General features: G+C 45.7%; 5 non-coding genes across 5 annotated transcripts; all 5 read right to left on the bottom strand.

Annotated features, from left to right (window-relative positions):
* Nucleotides 1-3,135: 3,135 nt before the first annotated feature.
* On the bottom strand, nt 3,136-3,326 carry LOC130323481 (U2 spliceosomal RNA). Its single transcript, XR_008868780.1, has one exon. It is a non-coding gene; the product is annotated as a U2 spliceosomal RNA (small nuclear RNA).
* Nucleotides 3,327-5,420: 2,094 nt separating this feature from the next.
* On the bottom strand, nt 5,421-5,611 carry LOC130323480 (U2 spliceosomal RNA). The gene has a single exon (XR_008868779.1). It is a non-coding gene; the product is annotated as a U2 spliceosomal RNA (small nuclear RNA).
* A 2,099-nt stretch (nt 5,612-7,710) lies between these two features.
* On the bottom strand, nt 7,711-7,901 carry LOC130323479 (U2 spliceosomal RNA). Its single transcript, XR_008868778.1, has one exon. It is a non-coding gene; the product is annotated as a U2 spliceosomal RNA (small nuclear RNA).
* Nucleotides 7,902-9,993: 2,092 nt separating this feature from the next.
* On the bottom strand, nt 9,994-10,184 carry LOC130323476 (U2 spliceosomal RNA). The gene has a single exon (XR_008868777.1). It is a non-coding gene; the product is annotated as a U2 spliceosomal RNA (small nuclear RNA).
* Nucleotides 10,185-12,268: 2,084 nt separating this feature from the next.
* LOC130323464 (U2 spliceosomal RNA) lies at nt 12,269-12,459 on the bottom strand. The gene has a single exon (XR_008868766.1). It is a non-coding gene; the product is annotated as a U2 spliceosomal RNA (small nuclear RNA).
* Nucleotides 12,460-14,614: the final 2,155 nt, after the last annotated feature.

The following is a 14,614-nucleotide window of genomic DNA, read 5'->3' as shown; positions in this document are numbered from 1 at the left end:
CTCCTACTTGCATGTGACACTGGGCTTAGGATCTGCATAGGAAACACACACACAAGCACACACCTACCTTTGTTGCCTGCAGATGCCTCCTTGGCTGTCCCCAAACGGTATCAAACCAACACCCACGGGAAGCTGTAAGCATAGAGGACATGCCTGCACCCCATTGGACTTACCTGTGTGGGTTAACCCCTTAACGACGCAGGACGTATATTTACGTCCTGCGCCGGCTCCCGCGATATGAAGCGGGATCGCGCCGCGATCCCGCATCATATCGCGTGGGTCCCGGCGCTAATCAACGGCCGGGACCCGCGGCTAATACCACACATCGCCGATCGCGGCGATGTGCGGTATTAACCCTTTAGAAGCGGCGGTCAAAGCTGACCGCCGCTTCTAAAGTGAAAGTGAAAGTGACCCGGCTGCTCAGTCGGGCTGTTCGGGACCGCCGCGGTGAAATCGCGGCGTCCCGAACAGCTGATCGGACACCGGGAGGGCTCTTACCTGCCTCCCCGGTGTCCGATCGACGAATGACTGCTCCGTGCCTGAGATCCAGGCAGGAGCAGTCAAGCGCCGATAATGCTGATCACAGGCGTGTTAATGCACGCCAGTGATCAGCATTAGAGATCAGTGTGTGCAGTGTTATAGGTCCCTATGGGACCTATAACACTGCAAAAAAAAAGTTAAAAAAAAGTGTTAATAAAGGTCATTTAACCCCTTCCCTAATAAAAGTTTGAATCACCCCCCTTTTCCCATAAAAAAAAATAAAACAGTGTAAAAAAAATAAAAAATAAACATATGTGGTATCGCCGCGTGCGTAAATGTCCGAACTATAAAAATATATCATTAATTAAGCCGTACGGTCAATGGCGTACGCGCAAAAAAATTCCAAAGTCCAAAAAAGCGTATTTTGGTCACTTTTTATATCATTAAAAAATGAATAAAAAGTGATCAAAAAGTCCGATCAAAACAAAAATCATACCGATAAAAACTTCAGATCACGGCGCAAAAAATGAGTCCTCATACCACCCCATACATGGAAAAATAAAAAAGTTATAGGGGTCAGAAGATGACATTTTTAAACGTATAAATTTTCCTGCATGTAGTTATGATTTTTTCCAGAAGTGCGACAATATCAAACCTATATAAGTAGGGTATCATTTTAACCGTATGGACCTACAGAATAATGATAAGGTGTAATTTTTACCGAAATATGCACTGCGTAGAAACGAAAGCCCCCAAAAGTTACAAAATGGCGTTTTTTTTTCGATTTTGTCGCACAATGATTTTTTTTTTCCGTTTCGCCGTGCATTTTTGGGTAAAATGACTAATGTCACTGCAAAGTAGAATTGGCGACGCAAAAAATAAGCCATAATATGGATTTTTAGGTGGAAAATTGAAAGGGTTATGATTTTTAAAAGGTAAGGAGGAAAAAACGAAAGTGCAAAAACGGAAAAACCCTGAGTCCTTAAGGGGTTAAATCCGGGTTATTTGACAACCTATGGCGGTGATGGTTCTGCTCAGGCAGAGCAGTGCTGATGCTCCTCATAAAGCTGTCGCTGCTGTGAAGGTTCTAGGTGACATCACAAATCCCTATGGTTACATACACAACAAAGCTGGGTTGTTGTTGTTTACACTCTGCAAGGCCTGTGGAAGTGAGTGACATCATAGCACTGTAGTTCTGAGGGTTCAAGATGGATGCAACAATCTCCTGTTGCTTCTATGAAGGCCGTAATAGACGACATCACCAAACAGCTCCATAGTCACATACACAGCAAAGGAGAGATGTTGTTTACACCTAGTGATGTCAGTGGTATTGAGTGACATCACAGCACAGTGCTAAGGCTCCTGGGCCTGGACACAGCAGCGGCTGCAATATCTCAACGGAGAATACGTTTATATATATGTGTGTGTGTGCGCGTATATATATATATATATATATATATATATATATATATATATATTTCTCCGCCGAAATCACTTTTAAACCCATTTCCACCTTTTTTTCCCTTCTCTTCCTCTTACTTTTTTTTCACGTTTTTTTACGTTTTTCTCCTTTTCGCCTCTTTTCTGGGCGTATTATTCTTCTTTTTCTTCTTTTTTTTCGTCTAATGCATACCCCATCAGTGCAGCAATGCTTATTCAATACCGCCAGCAGATGGAGACACTGGGGGATAATTTTCTAAGGATTTATACTGATTTTTCCTGTCTGAATTTGTCGCACAGAAAGTTGCAGGCCAAATATGTGTGACATTTCTGCGACTTTAGCTTCTAGAGCATTTTTACAACATTATACATAGGTGCTGAATACATAAAAAGCGACTGTTCAGCGACAGACAAGTCGCATCGGCTGAAAGTAGGCCAGAATGTCAGTCCATGTTGGAGCAGGTTTAGATACAGTCTAAAGTATAGATCTCAAAGTCTGTGCACAGAATTTAGCAAGGGCCTCGCACCTTCTGATGCATCAGGTAGGTGCACAATAGCATAGCCTAACCCTCTGTACTTTGGTTTATATTGATGCGGGACATAGACAGCCAGCTGATGACCAATCCATTAGTGCAATGGATGGCTGGAAGCATTTGTCTTTGCCTTTGCAATACCACAGAAGCAATGCATGGTCAATGTACAGCAATGACACACCTGTGTGAACAGCCAGGAGACCCCCCCCCCCCCCCCCCCCCATGTTATGTTACATAGTTACATAGTTAGTACGGTCGAAAAAAGACATATGTCCATCAAGTTCAACCAGGGAATTAAGGGGTAGGGGTGTGGCGCGATATTGGGGAAGGGATGAGATTTTATATTTCTTCATAAGCATTAATCTTATTTTGTCAATTAGGAACATTCAGCACCCACCCGCTATCAAGGCAGCTGCCTATCATGTCATGCCCTACCTGCACAGGTGTGCTGGCTACTCAAATGATCCAATTAAGGAGGCCATTTAGTCAGCAGCAGCAGAAGTCCTGTGCCTGGACGCTCCAACAGCGGCCAGACACAAGCAGAAGCAGCAGAAGCAGCAGCAGCAGCAGCACCACCTTTTGTTTTTTGGCTGCAGCAGCAAGGCCCACAGGGCTGGCTAGCTGGCTAGCCAGCAAGCAGGTAGCAATGAAAGTAGGAATCTTTCTTTTTAACCCTGTAAGGGGGTGGTGCACTGTACCCGAAGATACTGCCATATCGGGTCAATGCATAGGGCGACGGAAGCAAGCTTCGAAATCGGCCCCCGTTCTCAAAAATCCATTTAATATATGGTCCCCAGATAGGGGACGTATCAGATATTAAACTGATAAGAACAGATACTACACTTGATCTTAGCCAAAAGGCCGAGAAGCGATAACCGTGAAAGGGGCGGGCCCAACAAGGTCCCCTTCATGGGCACTATCACTGCTTGCTGTCAGGGAGGCTGCCAGACAATTTTCCATGCACACTCTGGGCTGGGGGGCAGTCAACCACCAGTACACACAGCAGAACCTAAACCCATACCATTATTGCTAAGCAGCAAGACAGGGGCCCATTGCACTCCCACGGGGCCTTTTTAAATGCAATCCATAACCCGGATTTGCCAGGAACCCTTCTTACTCCTCCTACTTGCATGTGACACTGGGCTTAGGATCTGCATAGGAAACACACACACAAGCACACACCTACCTTTGTTGCCTGCAGATGCCTCCTTGGCTGTCCCCAAACGGTATCAAACCAACACCCACGGGAAGCTGTAAGCATAGAGGACATGCCTGCACCCCATTGGACTTACCTGTGTGGGTTAAATCCGGGTTATTTGACAACCTATGGCGGTGATGGTTCTGCTCAGGCAGAGCAGTGCTGATGCTCCTCATAAAGCTGTCGCTGCTGTGAAGGTTCTAGGTGACATCACAAATCCCTATGGTTACATACACAACAAAGCTGGGTTGTTGTTGTTTACACTCTGCAAGGCCTGTGGAAGTGAGTGACATCATAGCACTGTAGTTCTGAGGGTTCTAGATGGATGCAACAATCTCCTGTTGCTTCTATGAAGGCCATAATAGACGACATCACCAAACAGCTCCATAGTCACATACACAGCAAAGGAGAGATGTTGTTTACACCTAGTGATGTCAGTGGTATTGAGTGACATCACAGCACAGTGCTAAGGCTCCTGGGCCTGGACACAGCAGCGGCTGCAATATCTCAACGGAGAATACGTTTATATATATGTGTGTGTGTGCGCGTATATATATATATATATATATATATATATATATATATATATATATATATTTCTCCGCCGAAATCACTTTTAAACCCATTTCCACCTTTTTTTCCCTTCTCTTCCTCTTACTTTTTTTTCCACGTTTTTTTACGTTTTTCTCCTTTTCGCCTCTTTTCTGGGCGTATTATTCTTCTTTTTCTTCTTTTTTTTCGTCTAATGCATACCCCATCAGTGCAGCAATTCTTATTCAATACCGCCAGCAGATGGAGACACTGGGGGATAATTTTCTAAGGATTTATACTGATTTTTCCTGTCTGAATTTGTCGCACAGAAAGTTGCAGGCCAAATATGTGTGACATTTCTGCGACTTTAGCTTCTAGAGCATTTTTACAACATTATACATAGGTGCTGAATACATAAAAAGCGACTGTTCAGCGACAGACAAGTCGCATCGGCTGAAAGTAGGCCAGAATGTCAGTCCATGTTGGAGCAGGTTTAGATACAGTCTAAAGTATAGATCTCAAAGTCTGTGCACAGAATTTAGCAAGGGCCTCGCACCTTCTGATGCATCAGGTAGGTGCACAATAGCATAGCCTAACCCTCTGTACTTTGGTCTATATTGATGCGGGACATAGACAGCCAGCTGATGACCAATCCATTAGTGCAATGGATGGCTGGAAGCATTTGTCTTTGCCTTTGCAATACCACAGAAGCAATGCATGGTCAATGTACAGCAATGACACACCTGTGTGAACAGCCAGGAGACCCCCCCCCCCCCCCCCCATGTTATGTTACATAGTTACATAGTTAGTACGGTCGAAAAAAGACATATGTCCATCAAGTTCAACCAGGGAATTAAGGGGTAGGGGTGTGGCGCGATATTGGGGAAGGGATGAGATTTTATATTTCTTCATAAGCATTAATCTTATTTTGTCAATTAGGAACATTCAGCACCCACCCGCTATCAAGGCAGCTGCCTATCATGTCATGCCCTACCTGCACAGGTGTGCTGGCTACTCAAATGATCCAATTAAGGAGGCCATTTAGTCAGCAGCAGCAGAAGTCCTGTGCCTGGACGCTCCAACAGCGGCCAGACACAAGCAGAAGCAGCAGAAGCAGCAGCAGCAGCACCACCTTTTGTTTTTTGGCTGCAGCAGCAAGGCCCACAGGGCTGGCTAGCTGGCTAGCCAGCAAGCAGGTAGCAATGAAAGTAGGAATCTTTCTTTTTAACCCTGTAAGGGGGTGGTGCACTGTACCCGAAGATACTGCCATATCGGGTCAATGCATAGGGCGACGGAAGCAAGCTTCGAAATCGGCCCCCGTTCTCAAAAATCCATTTAATATATGGTCCCCAGATAGGGGACGTATCAGATATTAAACTGATAAGAACAGATACTACACTTGATCTTAGCCAAAAGGCCGAGAAGCGATAACCGTGAAAGGGGCGGGCCCAACAAGGTCCCCTTCATGGGCACTATCACTGCTTGCTGTCAGGGAGGCTGCCAGACAATTTTCCATGCACACTCTGGGCTGGGGGGCAGTCAACCACCAGTACACACAGCAGAACCTAAACCCATACCATTATTGCTAAGCAGCAAGACAGGGGCCCATTGCACTCCCACGGGGCCTTTTTAAATGCAATCCATAACCCGGATTTGCCAGGAACCCTTCTTACTCCTCCTACTTGCATGTGACACTGGGCTTAGGATCTGCATAGGAAACACACACACAAGCACACACCTACCTTTGTTGCCTGCAGATGCCTCCTTGGCTGTCCCCAAACGGTATCAAACCAACACCCACGGGAAGCTGTAAGCATAGAGGACATGCCTGCACCCCATTGGACTTACCTGTGTGGGTTAAATCCGGGTTATTTGACAACCTATGGCGGTGATGGTTCTGCTCAGGCAGAGCAGTGCTGATGCTCCTCATAAAGCTGTCGCTGCTGTGAAGGTTCTAGGTGACATCACAAATCCCTATGGTTACATACACAACAAAGCTGGGTTGTTGTTGTTTACACTCTGCAAGGCCTGTGGAAGTGAGTGACATCATAGCACTGTAGTTCTGAGGGTTCTAGATGGATGCAACAATCTCCTGTTGCTTCTATGAAGGCCATAATAGACGACATCACCAAACAGCTCCATAGTCACATACACAGCAAAGGAGAGATGTTGTTTACACCTAGTGATGTCAGTGGTATTGAGTGACATCACAGCACAGTGCTAAGGCTCCTGGGCCTGGACACAGCAGCGGCTGCAATATCTCAACGGAGAATACGTTTATATATATGTGTGTGTGTGCGCGTATATATATATATATATATATATATATATATATATATATATATATATATATATTTCTCCGCCGAAATCACTTTTAAACCCATTTCCACCTTTTTTTCCCTTCTCTTCCTCTTACTTTTTTTTCACGTTTTTTTACGTTTTTCTCCTTTTCGCCTCTTTTCTGGGCGTATTATTCTTCTTTTTCTTCTTTTTTTTCGTCTAATGCATACCCCATCAGTGCAGCAATGCTTATTCAATACCGCCAGCAGATGGAGACACTGGGGGATAATTTTCTAAGGATTTATACTGATTTTTTCCTGTCTGAATTTGTCGCACAGAAAGTTGCAGGCCAAATATGTGTGACATTTCTGCGACTTTAGCTTCTAGAGCATTTTTACAACATTATACATAGGTGCTGAATACATAAAAAGCGACTGTTCAGCGACAGACAAGTCGCATCGGCTGAAAGTAGGCCAGAATGTCAGTCCATGTTGGAGCAGGTTTAGATACAGTCTAAAGTATAGATCTCAAAGTCTGTGCACAGAATTTAGCAAGGGCCTCGCACCTTCTGATGCATCAGGTAGGTGCACAATAGCATAGCCTAACCCTCTGTACTTTGGTCTATATTGATGCGGGACATAGACAGCCAGCTGATGACCAATCCATTAGTGCAATGGATGGCTGGAAGCATTTGTCTTTGCCTTTGCAATACCACAGAAGCAATGCATGGTCAATGTACAGCAATGACACACCTGTGTGAACAGCCAGGAGACCCCCCCCCCCCCCCCCCCATGTTATGTTACATAGTTACATAGTTAGTACGGTCGAAAAAAGACATATGTCCATCAAGTTCAACCAGGGAATTAAGGGGTAGGGGTGTGGCGCGATATTGGGGAAGGGATGAGATTTTATATTTCTTCATAAGCATTAATCTTATTTTGTCAATTAGGAACATTCAGCACCCACCCGCTATCAAGGCAGCTGCCTATCATGTCATGCCCTACCTGCACAGGTGTGCTGGCTACTCAAATGATCCAATTAAGGAGGCCATTTAGTCAGCAGCAGCAGAAGTCCTGTGCCTGGACGCTCCAACAGCGGCCAGACACAAGCAGAAGCAGCAGAAGCAGCAGCAGCAGCACCACCTTTTGTTTTTTGGCTGCAGCAGCAAGGCCCACAGGGCTGGCTAGCTGGCTAGCCAGCAAGCAGGTAGCAATGAAAGTAGGAATCTTTCTTTTTAACCCTGTAAGGGGGTGGTGCACTGTACCCGAAGATACTGCCATATCGGGTCAATGCATAGGGCGACGGAAGCAAGCTTCGAAATCGGCCCCCGTTCTCAAAAATCCATTTAATATATGGTCCCCAGATAGGGGACGTATCAGATATTAAACTGATAAGAACAGATACTACACTTGATCTTAGCCAAAAGGCCGAGAAGCGATAACCGTGAAAGGGGCGGGCCCAACAAGGTCCCCTTCATGGGCACTATCACTGCTTGCTGTCAGGGAGGCTGCCATGACAATTTTCCATGCACACTCTGGGCTGGGGGGCAGTCAACCACCAGTACACACAGCAGAACCTAAACCCATACCATTATTGCTAAGCAGCAAGACAGGGGCCCATTGCACTCCCACGGGGCCTTTTTAAATGCAATCCATAACCCGGATTTGCCAGGAACCCTTCTTACTCCTCCTACTTGCATGTGACACTGGGCTTAGGATCTGCATAGGAAACACACACACAAGCACACACCTACCTTTGTTGCCTGCAGATGCCTCCTTGGCTGTCCCCAAACGGTATCAAACCAACACCCACGGGAAGCTGTAAGCATAGAGGACATGCCTGCACCCCATTGGACTTACCTGTGTGGGTTAAATCCGGGTTATTTGACAACCTATGGCGGTGATGGTTCTGCTCAGGCAGAGCAGTGCTGATGCTCCTCATAAAGCTGTCGCTGCTGTGAAGGTTCTAGGTGACATCACAAATCCCTATGGTTACATACACAACAAAGCTGGGTTGTTGTTGTTTACACTCTGCAAGGCCTGTGGAAGTGAGTGACATCATAGCACTGTAGTTCTGAGGGTTCTAGATGGATGCAACAATCTCCTGTTGCTTCTATGAAGGCCATAATAGACGACATCACCAAACAGCTCCATAGTCACATACACAGCAAAGGAGAGATGTTGTTTACACCTAGTGATGTCAGTGGTATTGAGTGACATCACAGCACAGTGCTAAGGCTCCTGGGCCTGGACACAGCAGCGGCTGCAATATCTCAACGGAGAATACGTTTATATATATGTGTGTGTGTGCGCGTATATATATATATATATATATATATATATATATATATATATATATATTTCTCCGCCGAAATCACTTTTAAACCCATTTCCACCTTTTTTTCCCTTCTCTTCCTCTTACTTTTTTTTCACGTTTTTTTACGTTTTTCTCCTTTTCGCCTCTTTTCTGGGCGTATTATTCTTCTTTTTCTTCTTTTTTTTCGTCTAATGCATACCCCATCAGTGCAGCAATGCTTATTCAATACCGCCAGCAGATGGAGACACTGGGGGATAATTTTCTAAGGATTTATACTGATTTTTCCTGTCTGAATTTGTCGCACAGAAAGTTGCAGGCCAAATATGTGTGACATTTCTGCGACTTTAGCTTCTAGAGCATTTTTACAACATTATACATAGGTGCTGAATACATAAAAAGCGACTGTTCAGCGACAGACAAGTCGCATCGGCTGAAAGTAGGCCAGAATGTCAGTCCATGTTGGAGCAGGTTTAGATACAGTCTAAAGTATAGATCTCAAAGTCTGTGCACAGAATTTAGCAAGGGCCTCGCACCTTCTGATGCATCAGGTAGGTGCACAATAGCATAGCCTAACCCTCTGTACTTTGGTCTATATTGATGCGGGACATAGACAGCCAGCTGATGACCAATCCATTAGTGCAATGGATGGCTGGAAGCATTTGTCTTTGCCTTTGCAATACCACAGAAGCAATGCATGGTCAATGTACAGCAATGACACACCTGTGTGAACAGCCAGGAGACCCCCCCCCCCCCCCCCCATGTTATGTTACATAGTTACATAGTTAGTACGGTCGAAAAAAGACATATGTCCATCAAGTTCAACCAGGGAATTAAGGGGTAGGGGTGTGGCGCGATATTGGGGAAGGGATGAGATTTTATATTTCTTCATAAGCATTAATCTTATTTTGTCAATTAGGAACATTCAGCACCCACCCGCTATCAAGGCAGCTGCCTATCATGTCATGCCCTACCTGCACAGGTGTGCTGGCTACTCAAATGATCCAATTAAGGAGGCCATTTAGTCAGCAGCAGCAGAAGTCCTGTGCCTGGACGCTCCAACAGCGGCCAGACACAAGCAGAAGCAGCAGAAGCAGCAGCAGCAGCACCACCTTTTGTTTTTTGGCTGCAGCAGCAAGGCCCACAGGGCTGGCTAGCTGGCTAGCCAGCAAGCAGGTAGCAATGAAAGTAGGAATCTTTCTTTTTAACCCTGTAAGGGGGTGGTGCACTGTACCCGAAGATACTGCCATATCGGGTCAATGCATAGGGCGACGGAAGCAAGCTTCGAAATCGGCCCCCGTTCTCAAAAATCCATTTAATATATGGTCCCCAGATAGGGGACGTATCAGATATTAAACTGATAAGAACAGATACTACACTTGATCTTAGCCAAAAGGCCGAGAAGCGATAACCGTGAAAGGGGCGGGCCCAACAAGGTCCCCTTCATGGGCACTATCACTGCTTGCTGTCAGGGAGGCTGCCAGACAATTTTCCATGCACACTCTGGGCTGGGGGGCAGTCAACCACCAGTACACACAGCAGAACCTAAACCCATACCATTATTGCTAAGCAGCAAGACAGGGGCCCATTGCACTCCCACGGGGCCTTTTTAAATGCAATCCATAACCCGGATTTGCCAGGAACCCTTCTTACTCCTCCTACTTGCATGTGACACTGGGCTTAGGATCTGCATAGGAAACACACACACAAGCACACACCTACCTTTGTTGCCTGCAGATGCCTCCTTGGCTGTCCCCAAACGGTATCAAACCAACACCCACGGGAAGCTGTAAGCATAGAGGACATGCCTGCACCCCATTGGACTTACCTGTGTGGGTTAAATCCGGGTTATTTGACAACCTATGGCGGTGATGGTTCTGCTCAGGCAGAGCAGTGCTGATGCTCCTCATAAAGCTGTCGCTGCTGTGAAGGTTCTAGGTGACATCACAAATCCCTATGGTTACATACACAACAAAGCTGGGTTGTTGTTGTTTACACTCTGCAAGGCCTGTGGAAGTGAGTGACATCATAGCACTGTAGTTCTGAGGGTTCTAGATGGATGCAACAATCTCCTGTTGCTTCTATGAAGGCCATAATAGACGACATCACCAAACAGCTCCATAGTCACATACACAGCAAAGGAGAGATGTTGTTTACACCTAGTGATGTCAGTGGTATTGAGTGACATCACAGCACAGTGCTAAGGCTCCTGGGCCTGGACACAGCAGCGGCTGCAATATCTCAACGGAGAATACGTTTATATATATGTGTGTGTGTGCGCGTATATATATATATATATATATATATATATATATATATATATATATATTTCTCCGCCGAAATCACTTTTAAACCCATTTCCACCTTTTTTTCCCTTCTCTTCCTCTTACTTTTTTTTCACGTTTTTTTACGTTTTTCTCCTTTTCGCCTCTTTTCTGGGCGTATTATTCTTCTTTTTCTTCTTTTTTTTCGTCTAATGCATACCCCATCAGTGCAGCAATGCTTATTCAATACCGCCAGCAGATGGAGACACTGGGGGATAATTTTCTAAGGATTTATACTGATTTTTCCTGTCTGAATTTGTCGCACAGAAAGTTGCAGGCCAAATATGTGTGACATTTCTGCGACTTTAGCTTCTAGAGCATTTTTACAACATTATACATAGGTGCTGAATACATAAAAAGCGACTGTTCAGCGACAGACAAGTCGCATCGGCTGAAAGTAGGCCAGAATGTCAGTCCATGTTGGAGCAGGTTTAGATACAGTCTAAAGTATAGATCTCAAAGTCTGTGCACAGAATTTAGCAAGGGCCTCGCACCTTCTGATGCATCAGGTAGGTGCACAATAGCATAGCCTAACCCTCTGTACTTTGGTCTATATTGATGCGGGACATAGACAGCCAGCTGATGACCAATCCATTAGTGCAATGGATGGCTGGAAGCATTTGTCTTTGCCTTTGCAATACCACAGAAGCAATGCATGGTCAATGTACAGCAATGACACACCTGTGTGAACAGCCAGGAGACCCCCCCCCCCATGTTATGTTACATAGTTACATAGTTAGTACGGTCGAAAAAAGACATATGTCCATCAAGTTCAACCAGGGAATTAAGGGGTAGGGGTGTGGCGCGATATTGGGGAAGGGATGAGATTTTATATTTCTTCATAAGCATTAATCTTATTTTGTCAATTAGGAACATTCAGCACCCACCCGCTATCAAGGCAGCTGCCTATCATGTCATGCCCTACCTGCACAGGTGTGCTGGCTACTCAAATGATCCAATTAAGGAGGCCATTTAGTCAGCAGCAGCAGAAGTCCTGTGCCTGGACGCTCCAACAGCGGCCAGACACAAGCAGAAGCAGCAGAAGCAGCAGCAGCAGCACCACCTTTTGTTTTTTGGCTGCAGCAGCAAGGCCCACAGGGCTGGCTAGCTGGCTAGCCAGCAAGCAGGTAGCAATGAAAGTAGGAATCTTTCTTTTTAACCCTGTAAGGGGGTGGTGCACTGTACCCGAAGATACTGCCATATCGGGTCAATGCATAGGGCGACGGAAGCAAGCTTCGAAATCGGCCCCCGTTCTCAAAAATCCATTTAATATATGGTCCCCAGATAGGGGACGTATCAGATATTAAACTGATAAGAACAGATACTACACTTGATCTTAGCCAAAAGGCCGAGAAGCGATAACCGTGAAAGGGGCGGGCCCAACAAGGTCCCCTTCATGGGCACTATCACTGCTTGCTGTCAGGGAGGCTGCCAGACAATTTTCCATGCACACTCTGGGCTGGGGGGCAGTCAACCACCAGTACACACAGCAGAACCTAAACCCATACCATTATTGCTAAGCAGCAAGACAGGGGCCCATTGCACTCCCACGGGGCCTTTTTAAATGCAATCCATAACCCGGATTTGCCAGGAACCCTTCTTACTCCTCCTACTTGCATGTGACACTGGGCTTAGGATCTGCATAGGAAACACACACACAAGCACACACCTACCTTTGTTGCCTGCAGATGCCTCCTTGGCTGTCCCCAAACGGTATCAAACCAACACCCACGGGAAGCTGTAAGCATAGAGGACATGCCTGCACCCCATTGGACTTACCTGTGTGGGTTAAATCCGGGTTATTTGACAACCTATGGCGGTGATGGTTCTGCTCAGGCAGAGCAGTGCTGATGCTCCTCATAAAGCTGTCGCTGCTGTGAAGGTTCTAGGTGACATCACAAATCCCTATGGTTACATACACAACAAAGCTGGGTTGTTGTTGTTTACACTCTGCAAGGCCTGTGGAAGTGAGTGACATCATAGCACTGTAGTTCTGAGGGTTCTAGATGGATGCAACAATCTCCTGTTGCTTCTATGAAGGCCATAATAGACGACATCACCAAACAGCTCCATAGTCACATACACAGCAAAGGAGAGATGTTGTTTACACCTAGTGATGTCAGTGGTATTGAGTGACATCACAGCACAGTGCTAAGGCTCCTGGGCCTGGACACAGCAGCGGCTGCAATATCTCAACGGAGAATACGTTTATATATATGTGTGTGTGTGCGCGTATATATATATATATATATATATATATATATATATATATATTTCTCCGCCGAAATCACTTTTAAACCCATTTCCACCTTTTTTTCCCTTCTCTTCCTCTTACTTTTTTTTCACGTTTTTTTACGTTTTTCTCCTTTTCGCCTCTTTTCTGGGCGTATTATTCTTCTTTTTCTTCTTTTTTTTCGTCTAATGCATACCCCATCAGTGCAGCAATGCTTATTCAATACCGCCAGCAGATGGAGACACTGGGGGATAATTTTCTAAGGATTTATACTGATTTTTCCTGTCTGAATTTGTCGCACAGAAAGTTGCAGGCCAAATATGTGTGACATTTCTGCGACTTTAGCTTCTAGAGCATTTTTACAACATTATACATAGGTGCTGAATACATAAAAAGCGACTGTTCAGCGACAGACAAGTCCGCATCGGCTGAAAGTAGGCCAGAATGTCAGTCCATGTTGGAGCAGGTTTAGATACAGTCTAAAGTATAGATCTCAAAGTCTGTGCACAGAATTTAGCAAGGGCCTCGCACCTTCTGATGCATCAGGTAGGTGCACAATAGCATAGCCTAACCCTCTGTACTTTGGTCTATATTGATGCGGGACATAGACAGCCAGCTGATGACCAATCCATTAGTGCAATGGATGGCTGGAAGCATTTGTCTTTGCCTTTGCAATACCACAGAAGCAATGCATGGTCAATGTACAGCAATGACACACCTGTGTGAACAGCCAGGAGACCCCCCCCCCCCCCCCCATGTTATGTTACATAGTTACATAGTTAGTACGGTCGAAAAAAGACATATGTCCATCAAGTTCAACCAGGGAATTAAGGGGTAGGGGTGTGGCGCGATATTGGGGAAGGGATGAGATTTTATATTTCTTCATAAGCATTAATCTTATTTTGTCAATTAGGAACATTCAGCACCCACCCGCTATCAAGGCAGCTGCCTATCATGTCATGCCCTACCTGCACAGGTGTGCTGGCTACTCAAATGATCCAATTAAGGAGGCCATTTAGTCAGCAGCAGCAGAAGTCCTGTGCCTGGACGCTCCAACAGCGGCCAGACACAAGCAGAAGCAGCAGAAGCAGCAGCAGCAGCACCACCTTTTGTTTTTTGGCTGCAGCAGCAAGGCCCACAGGGCTGGCTAGCTGGCTAGCCAGCAAGCAGGTAGCAATGAAAGTAGGAATCTTTCTTTTTAACCCTGTAAGGGGGTGGTGCACTGTACCCGAAGATACTGCCATATCGGGTCAATGCATAGGGCGACGGAAGCAAGCTTCGA

The sequence above is a fragment of the Hyla sarda genome, unplaced genomic scaffold (assembly GCF_029499605.1).
Source record: "Hyla sarda isolate aHylSar1 unplaced genomic scaffold, aHylSar1.hap1 scaffold_2488, whole genome shotgun sequence".
Lineage (NCBI taxonomy): Eukaryota > Metazoa > Chordata > Amphibia > Anura > Hylidae > Hyla > Hyla sarda.
Note: the sequence above shows the minus strand (reverse complement) of the source record. Positions and strands in the feature narration are given on the sequence as shown.